The sequence below is a fragment of the Corvus kubaryi genome, unplaced genomic scaffold (genome assembly GCF_017639235.1).
Source record: "Corvus kubaryi isolate FWS band 111438036 unplaced genomic scaffold, C.kubaryi_AGA036_p1.0 138, whole genome shotgun sequence".
In the NCBI taxonomy this organism is placed as follows: domain Eukaryota; kingdom Metazoa; phylum Chordata; class Aves; order Passeriformes; family Corvidae; genus Corvus; species Corvus kubaryi.
Window position 1 is genome coordinate 19,519,761 of NW_024580672.1, and position 10,310 is coordinate 19,530,070.

Consider the following 10,310-nt stretch of genomic DNA (forward strand, 5'->3'; position numbering starts at 1 on the left):
AAAAAAAAACCCTACCCCCGATTTAAACTTATCTCCCACCCCCGAGAGGTGATGTCGGACTCGAAACTGGGGGAAATTGGTGCAAACCCCCAGAGGCGGGTACGGATGCGGACCCGGGGCCGGCTGTGCGGCTCCAGCAAAGTTCGGAGAAAAAACTCGAGCGCGCTCCCGTCCCGGCGCTTTGTCACAGGGAAATGCCCTGGGGAATAAAGCCAGGAATGCGGGAGCCGTTCAGATGTGATGGAGCAAAGGGGTGGGCAGAGCAGGCTGCTGCCTGCCTTGACCCGGCTTAGCAGATGCGCTCTGATTATTTAATAAAAGACTTGCTGGAAAGGAAGAAGCCTGTAACAGCGTGTTAAGCTCAGTCCAGAGTTTTGTGTTTGTTTTTGTTGAGTTTTTTTTTTGAGGATGGAGATGGCCGCCGATAAGTAACAACGCGTCGCATTTTTCCTTCAGCGTTCTTTAGCTGTCAGTGTGGTCAAATCGAATGTAATGTGAGTCCTCAGAGCTGCAGGACGGATGCTATTATTTGTAAACGGTATAAAAAGGCATTGCTGGGTTACGAAACGGTGGCTCAGCAGCTGGAGCGACTGGGCTGAGCAGACCGGCGAAGTGTTTGGTCTTGTAGGAGCGGTGAGTGCAGGATGTGACACACGGTGGGGCAAAACCGCGCTGGGATAAGCAGGGGATGATCGTCACAAGATGCAGCCCCTAATGCAGGCTGGATTAAACCTCTAAGCCAAGGTTGTGTATCCTTTCCAAGCCATTCAGCACCATTAGAGGGTAATGCGTAAAAATTAGCATGAATTCAGTCTTTTTTTCTGAAGTGGTAGTCACCTTTAAGTAAATCAGCGCTGTTTCAACGAGGATTGATATCTTTTGGTATAGGCTGTATCATTTGTGGACTTACTTCCTTTTAAAACACGCATTTTTCTACACTTAGCCGTCATCTCTCCAGCAGAAAAACATTCCGATGTACAGTGGCTGTGTGTTCAGATTGGGTGAAATCCCAATCCTGTGTTACAGAACAAGCTCCCAGCTTTGGTGTCAACACAATCAAATTTTTGTACCCCTGGTTGTCCCCTCGGTGTCAAAGCTGTGTTGTGCTCCATGGGACGTTGCTGGCATTTGCTGACACTAGAGACAATTGAACCTTTCACGCCACAGTTTCCTGATGCCCAGTGTAAGACAATGCCTTGTGATTTTTATTCTCAATTCATGAAACCAATATTGTCTTCTCAGCCTTTTCTGCTGAACGCTTGCAGAATTGGGGCTGTGTTTGAGCTGGGAGCAGTACGTGCCTCTGGCGGGGGGTACAGAGAATGCACAGGCTGCACAGAGACCCTGTCTGGGAAAGCTCTGCTGTTGTAGATCCATCAGGAGTAATTCCAGACAATCATTTTGCCCTGTTGCACCTCTGGGACAAAAAGAAAGTGCTGGAGAAGCCAACCAGTAGCACATGTTTATCCCTAGATAAGAGCAAACATTGCTACCAGCAGAGCTTTTTTTTCATATGTAAAGAACCTGAAATAAAAAGGGTTGGAGAGTAAAGTGCTTGAATTGATGTTTTGAAAGAAGCATTGCCTAATATTTGTCTCCTTAGAGTAGTTAATTTTTAATTTTACTTTGAGTTCATCCTTGGGAGTGCTTTTTCTATCTGGGGATTGAGCTGTCTTTGGCAATTTTTTTCATAGTAGCACACCCATATAAATAATTTGGTCAATACAACGCAATGGTCTAGGGAAATGAAGGGATGGGGATGTAGAAAAAGTGTTTGGAAAGCACTTTTTGTTGTTGTTTTTAAGCTTTACACTGTTTCAGTAGCTGGTCAAGTACAATATTGTGTATATTGCTTAAAATAAAGTAAAACTTCCTGTCATGTTCGACTTTCATCTATTACAGTCCATTCCTGGTGATTTTTTTTGCCCTTCAGTGTTTCCCAGGGAATCTATTCAAATACCAGCTGCAGTAGAGGCAGGAGCAGGTTGCTCTGGCTCTGTGTGCATAAGGGGGATATTTTCCTATGCAAAATGAGCCTTAAAAAACACAAACTCTTCCCAGCAGTGTCCAGCTGGGCTGTGGCCACGGGCAGCATAACCAGTGGTACCCGTCCTGTTGTGGCCCTTTCTGCACCAGTCTGGACAGGGCTCCTGAGCTGTCACTGAGGAAATCCTCCCTTTCCCCCAGAGCATGAGAGATGTTGCTGCAGGATGTTCAGGCCTGCAGAGCCCGTGCTGGTGCAGCTCAGTGCGTATTGATAGCACTGAAAATGCAAAGGCCCAGAGAGAAGGTGAAACTGTGAGCATCCCACACCCAGGAGTGAGGTCAGTGCCACGAGACCTCAGTATTCAGTGGTGAGGCTCAGCGTGCTGGCAGGATGTTTTCTTTTTCTTCTGCAAATATGTTTTTGGTGGCCTTAAATCCCTCCTGCTGACCAAGGGAAGAAGGCTCAACACACAACTTAAACCAGGCTTTCTTCCCTTTCTCGCTTTTTCCCACAAGTGCTGGCAGGCGTTTTGGGACAGTGTGCCCTTCTCTCCTCGTTGTGCTCTTCACACTGTAAAGTGTAAACTAGCCTGGATTTGTCCTTTCCTCATTAACCCGAGGAAGAAGAACATTCCTTGTGGTTGCTCTCCATTTCTAACTATGTTCTGCCTGGTTTTGAGCTGGTTTTATATGTTTTCATATTTTTATTAGGTTTACTATGTCTGATGTGGTATCCCAGTGACCTCAGCAGTCCTCAGCTTGCCGGCATCTGTCACAGGTGGCTCACACTTCTGTTCCAGGAGTGCTCACAGCATGATGTCATATCTGGGGTTTGATGGGAGCTCTTATGGTTTAGATTAAGCAGGTCCTTGCAGCTTGGTTGCTTGGGGGGAAGGCAGAGGTGAGGGGTAACTCTCAGTCTAGAAAGCTGTGTATCACTGAGATACAGACTTTGCTACTTCATCACCAAATTTCACAGTTCTAGAGACAGGGAAGGGGAAGGAAAAAAAATCACTCAAACTCAAGTTTCTTGCAAAGTGGCTGACTGTATTTTGAAATGCACCAGGCAAAACTGCATCCAAGTGTCTCTGTGTAATTATCTGGCAGGAGAAAAGGACCTCTGTGGTCAATAACCCATTTGCCATTACCCGAGCCCTTCAAAAACAGCGTAAGAGCTCAGTGCAGCAGAGGATGGGAAGGAGATGGACCTGCCTGCATTCCTGTGCCCGTGGTGCTGAGAGTGCTAATGGGCTGGCAGTGCTGAGCCTGGCAGGAATGGATAATCAGGGCAGGGAGAGAAACTCAGCCGGGAAGTCTGTAGAGGCTGGGAACTCGGCCAGATATTTATCAAGAGGGAAGTTGATACGGTTGTTATGAACAAGGCTTTCAGCTGTTTCCCCAAAGATAATAACAGGCACACGGTGGTGTTTTTATTATTATTATTTGTGTGCTGAAGAAGTGTTGGGAGACCTTGGCAGGTTACTTGGCACGTGCCAAGTCAATTAAAAATAACCCAGGAGGACCAGGTTTTTAGGGTCTGGGGGCACAAATAAGCATTCCAGTGCTGTTAAATTTCATCTCTCTCCCTCAGTTGCTGTTTGGGTGGTCTGAACATGATTCTCTTTTGACTTTTCCTCGGTCTATTTTGCAGCAGCAGAAGAAGGGAGGCAGGGAGGGAGAGAAGAGGCGGCTGAAGGCAATGGAAATAAATAGCAACATCTTTCCAGAAGAGAACCAATCCCCAAGTGTGGGATTAAAACGCTTTTCCAAAGCCAAGTATTCAGCTCAGAGAGGAGGCAACTGTGAGAAGTGGTTTGTCTGAAGAAGCTCACCTTTTCCCCTTTCCACATCTATATTTCCTTCCCGGGGAGCAGGCAGTAATTTTGCAGTCTCCAGACTTCAAACAGTCAAGTCAGTAAATACAGATTTGGAACAAAGAATGATTCAATCCTTTCATCTTCTGGGCTTTGAAATTTAAAGGTACCTGTGGACTGGGCAGGAATACTTGAGGCCATGAGTAAGCAGCAGGAGTGTTGTTAAGCAGAGCTTGGATGTGAGGGAGGCAGCATATCCCAAGCAGATTTAAGGCTCTGCTGTCCAAGAAATAGGAGAAGCTGGAAAATATTTTTCAAATGTGAATTTACGTGTGCTTGGAGTAAGAGAAAGCAAAGCTAGAAATAGAAACTGGGGTTCTGTGGAACTTGTGTTGTAAATACAGCCATTCCTCACTCCCAGAAGCTGCTGGATAGGATCTCTGGCTGGGCTTGGCAGAGAGTCCCACTGCCTTTGTAACTGGGCCCAGGTGGATATCTGACATTATTTTTGAGGCTGTGTTCAGGATGTAGAAAAAAATATTTTATTTTGCCTTCTGGATGCAGGTCATTGTGATTGGTTGTCCTGTTTCAAAGAGAAGAATGTAGCTAGAAAATAAGCCTCCACTCCTGTATATTACAGGGATATAAAATAATTGATCTCATCCTAACTGATGTTGACCTCATATCTGTAGGTAACAGGAGAGTTATAGGATCTCAAGCTTGTGGGACAGGACACAGGTGACAAGTTATTTTAAAGTTTAGTGAACTGAGAAGATCTTTACTGCCATATTTTACCCCTTGGAGATGAATTACGCAGCCAGGCAGAGCAGCTCTTGAATTTCTGGGTTAATATCAGGTACCCAGATAAAGTGAAGCACAAGGCTGGAGGTCAGCTGTGTTGTGCTATTTGTTACAAGTGCTCTGCCAGGAGCTTGATTCTGGAGGAAAAAAGTGGGAAAACAAAGCAAATGTGTGTGTCACGTGTGAGCAGATGGATTTTCCTCTGCCTTTCCTGCACAGCAGCCCTGCAGGCTGGCACCAGGATAGTACCCGGCCCTGTTGGTGCCAGCAGTGGTGTGGCAGTGCCATTAAAACCCTGCGCGGTGTTGGTTAACCAAACCTCATTCTTGTCTCTGTCATTTTTTCCCATCAGGGCTTCTCAGTTTTTCCATTGCCTCGCTCTTGTAAAGCCTTTTTTTGGTGAGACATGGGAGAGGGATGTAAAGTGAATAGTTCTACATCCCCTCTTGCAGAACTGCTGCTAGAAATCCCAGTGAGACAGAGCTATGTGGTTAAAATGTTTCTGGTAGTGCTTGGATTTGTGCATATTTTTGTCACCAGACAACTGATGGATGAAATATCACTTATTAAATGTGGTAGCCATGCACAGAAGTTACCCAGTGGTCTAAAATTTGATCTATTTTCAGAGAGTAACATTAGGAGGAGCTCACAATATTTTTCCAGAGGCTGCTGTCATTGTACCATTTCACAGATAGTGGATCTAGGGCAGGGAAAGATGAAGAGCTTCGCTCAAGGTCAGCCAGCAGCAGAGCTGAGAGCAAACTGAGCTTTCATGAGTCCCTACTCAGTTTTCTGTCCCTTGCCAGCATTGCTGCTCCATTTTCCATTACTTTTCTTTTCCATTACTCTTATTTCTCAAACTTGCAGGCTGCAGTTTTGGCTTTGCCCTGCAAACAGCATCAATGATCTGTCGATCTGCGTCCGCAGAAAAGTCCTCTTGGAGGAGGGAAGAAGTGGGTGGACCAAGCACTAGGAAGGAAGAGAAACCCAAACAAGTCTCTCCTCTCCCACCATCCCACCCCCAAAATAAACACAACCCCCCAGGAATCTCATACTTCAACATTTGTGGTGGTAAAGGGATGATTCACTCCTTTTTCCAGGACAGCACAGGCACTGTTTGGAATGTCTGCCCTTTCTCTATCTCTGGGTAGACCTTGACCTATGAAGGTAAAGCTTGGCCTTGTTTGCTTTTGTATTCAGACACGAAAAGTGGGCAAGCAGAAGCCACTTATAAATACAAAAAATACTTGGATGGCCCATAAAATAAAGCAGAATGGGTGGGTGGATAAAAATATCGCTATTTAAATAGCTACTATTGTTAGGGGAGCAGTGAATATAATAATGAGAACTCTAAATATCTTTTAAAAATGCATAATTGAGAGAGTGAAATAGAAACCTGCTCTCCTTTAAACCTGTCATGAGGAACTACAGGGGCAGCAGGGTGCTGTGTGACAGTGGCTGCCTCACCAGTGGCACTGCCACCTCCTTCCTGCACCTCTCTGAGTAGGGTGGCAGAAGGAACATCCACATTACTCCAGATTCAATTCCCAGCCACTCACTGATTTCTGAAGTCTACACTAAAACAAATCTGGGTGGTCTTGGAGTGATTCTTGAGACAGATGTAGAAAATACTGCCAAAGGCTGACAGATTTTTTCAGGCTATTGAGGCTTTTGTAACATAGTTGTGCTGGGTTTATGTATTGTACAATTACAACACCCCAGAGTAGCAGTGGTGTTTGTTTTATTACTGTTCTGAGGGCTTTCTGTATTTTTTCCTATAGATTTGAACCTTATTTGTATCAGCTCCATGTCACTCTTAAGTCCTGCCACAGCAAAGCAGTGAAATCAATGCCTCCTCCAGCTGCTGAAAAGCAGCATCCTAGGAAGCTTTTTATAGGCTTTCCCCTTAAGAGGTTTTTTTTTTAGGTTAGAGAGAAGTTTAAGAAGCATGGAAACAAGAACTTGTTTTTATTCCCTGGTGTCTTCATACCAGGGTTCCTGGAAGTTGAAGCTGAGTCTCTCTTAAGCAGGGATTTCTTCTGAAGATGCAGTGCAAAAGTTTCTCACATACTTAAAATGAGATCTTAATGGGTTTATAATTTTAAGAGGAATTCTCAAGATCGGACAGCTGCTGGTTACATGTGGGTTATGGGAATTACCACGTCGTTGGTACTTAATGGCAGTTTTGAGGTTATTTTTCTGGTTCTCTGCCTGTAGTGAGTTGGAGCAGGGAGGTAAAGCAGGGTGATGACCCGACTTGGAAGTGATACAGACTGAGCAGGGCTGGAAAAAAGGAGAGGAGAAATTATTCCTGACTCATCTGTTGTATTTTCAACCTTCTTTAGAGAAGAGAATACGTCTGCCTTAACCTGTTGGCTGAAATATTCTGTTCCTCTGTCTGCAGGAAATGGGGCAGACTCTTTTCCATAACTACCTGGGTTACATTTCTTAGTGTTTCCAGCTCAGGCAGGGCTGCTGTTAATGACATTTTCGAGCTCAGCACTCTTTGCCCCTGTCCTGAATTGCTCTTCACCTTTATTCAGTGTGTCTGAGCATCTCCCTGCACGCTGCCTCCTCTGCTTGTGCCACGCCTGGTGCCTGTGCAGGGCACTGCCAGCACTGCTGGCACAGCCACCAGAGCCCTGTGCCTTTGTCAGAGGGCTCCTGGCTCCCAATTAATTTGTCATCTCGCTGAGCCCCCGCTCAGCACTGTATTAATATGGCAATGCTGCTGCGGGAACGGCGTGTTCCTGCTCCCAGGGTTCCTGCTCCTCCTTCCCGGGGCTCCAGGCCTGCCTGTTTATGCACAAGCTGGGTTTCCTCCCACCTCAGCGCTGCTGTTTACAGAAGGAATTGCAGTTTCCTGTTGTTTTAGATGGAGCTGTCGCTCCTTTCTGGATTCCTGCCCTCCCTGCTGACACCCAGTTGCTTTTGAGCCTCATCTGCTCGAAAGTCTGGTGGCTTTTGTTCCTTGCTGCTCTGTGAGTCTGTTTTGCAGGGGCAGCCAGTGCACTTGGTTTATAAAGGAATTTCTGGCATTCCTGAGAGTTTTTTATATACATATTTTCTCCCTGTGAGGTTCTGCAAGGGTTGCTAAAGCCCATGACTGTTCCAATCAGATAAAATAGGGGTTATGCCCATTTTAGAGATAAATCTAGGACACTAAAGCACAAATTGCTTTTCACAAGTTACAGGGAGACTGAGTAACACGGCTTGGACCAAGATGCACCCATCCAGGGTGTTCCTCCTTTGCAGAACCTTCCAACCCTGTGATCTATAGTAATTCAGCAGCTGAGCTGTAACAAAGATATTCTGTATCCGATTAACTTCCCACTTATTCTGCCTTGTAGGTAAGTGGTAGGAAAAGTTCCTGTTTGGCTAAAAATATAAGTGTAAATATGAAAGTATATAGGAACTTCCTAGAGGAAAGCTATGGGCATGTTACATGAAGAATTTGCCCACTGACCAATTTTCAGTGGCAAGAAGATCCTGTACTGCCTTGGTACTGGAAGCCAAAGAGGTCTGATTCCCACTAAGAAAGAAGCTGGGCTGAAGACATTGGACCAAAGTTCTTTGAAGGCTTTGCTTTGAAATTTCATTATCTTCAAATACTTTTTGTTCTTGTTTTCTCATTTTATAAACACACAAGATCTATTTATGTGTATTTCTCCCCATATAGCCTGGTAATTCATACTATCACAGAGTGGTTTGGGTTGGAAGGAACCTTAAAGACCATCTCATTCCAGCCCCTGCCATGGGCAGGGACACCTTTCACTGTCCCAGGCTGCTCCAAGCCCTGTCCAACCTGTTCTTGGACACTTCCAGGGATGGGACATCAGCTGTTGGTAACCTTCTTGTGTTGCCAATATCTGCTTTTACTTACTCCAGCTGGATTGTCAATACCTTTCCCTTTTAAGCTCTGCTCAGGGCAAGCATTAATTTGTGTCCAGTAGTGTACCAGTAGAATATCCATTAAGATGTGAAACTTTTCCACCTTCCTTTTGTTACTCAAACGTGCTTTTGTTACTCGAGCAACCACATATTGGTCTGAAAACTGTCCTGGGTTACCATTAATTTGAGAGCTGTTCTGTTCTATGAACTTTGTGTAGATTCCCTGTTTTGTTTAGCTTGGCAGCTCCTTTTGTTTTGTTTAAAGTTGGTGATTAAAATGAATGGGTTTATGCTTTCGGATTAGCAGGGAAAATACAAAGTCCTTGTTGAAGACTGCCAAGAAAGAATTGATCACGTAAATATTATGATGATGAAAATGGACTTTAGTTTCCCTTTGCACGTGTGCATTTATGCCAAATAGCAATTTTACTTAAAATCCTCACTTTAATCTTGCAGTGGTTCTTGCTGCAGGAAATAGTTTAAGTGAAGACCAGATTTGTGCAGTTTACTGTTTGGAGAGGTCTCAAGCATTTTATTCTACCATTATTTAGGGCTACGAAAATATTTCTGCTTTTAAGGATGTCACAGTAATACAGACCTTCCAGAAATCTGTGAAGTGTCTTGAGTTCCTCCATGGATTATACAGGGGGAAAAATAACTGATGCAATAGCATGTCTATTAACAAGGTGCTGTGGTTTAGACCTCTCAAAATTCCCTCCCATGACCTAAGAGTTGCTCTTGAGCAAATTGCCTGTGACACGTAGAATGTTGTTTCTTATTTTCTTAGTGTTTTCATTGTGTAACACCCTTTTTTTGGTGAATTACACCATCTATCCTTGAATAGGAAGTGGAATATTTAGGCTTGCAGTTTTCTGTAATTTAAAAAAAGAATGTGTGGCAGCAGATTCCCACACTTTTCCCCTTGTCTCTCTCCAGCAGGGCTTGCTGATCCCCCTGTTTTCAGCGTGAGCTGAGCACCTTTGCTGGAGTTTTTTGTCTCCATAGTCAAGAGGTTTGAACGTTTTCATATGGCATGAATGGAAGTTTGTACAAACACCAGCGGCTGGAGTTTTATTTGGGAGGGTGGAAGTTCTCCAAGCAAAACTTGGTTTGTGGTTTGTGTCAGTAGTCACCGGTTCTGGCAGCCCAGAGGTTTCTGAGTGCTGGAGCTCTTTTGGTTTCGTTCTGCAGAGCATCCCAAACCCAAGCTGTGCTTTCAAACCCTTGTGTGTGTCTAAACATATTGTTGAGCAAGTGGTGAGTGCCAGAGGAAATAATCACCTATTTTCAGCAGCCTGGGTAGTTTAATATCTTTAGTTACGCCATAAACTGCAGCCCTTCAGTGAGGGTGTAAGGGAGAGGCTTGCTGGGGTGTACCTTTTTCCCTGTCACTGGGTCTAAAAGTCCCATTGGATGGGATAACTGTGTTGGTCCTAACTTCAGTCAGTGGGAAGGTCCTGATGAAGGAGAGCAGAACCCCCTTTTTTGAAAAGGGGAAAACATGTGAAAATGGGATGGGGAAAAGCATCATGTCTGACTGAGATGTGCCTAAAGCTTTGTTTGAAGACCTGCTCTCTTCCCTACACCAAGAGAAGTCCAGAGCAGCAGACACAGCTCTCCCAGCTGAAGGGGAGAGGTTACTTTGGTGAGATTTCTATCTCCACAGCATCTCTTCAGTTTAGCTCAAAATAACCACCAAAAGCAGCATGTGTGAGCTGTGAGCATCATTGCATCGATGCCACTTTGAGTAACGACCTAACCAGAACCCAGATCTTAATTTGCTTTTTGGCTCCTCTTTATGAAACCAAATTACTTCAG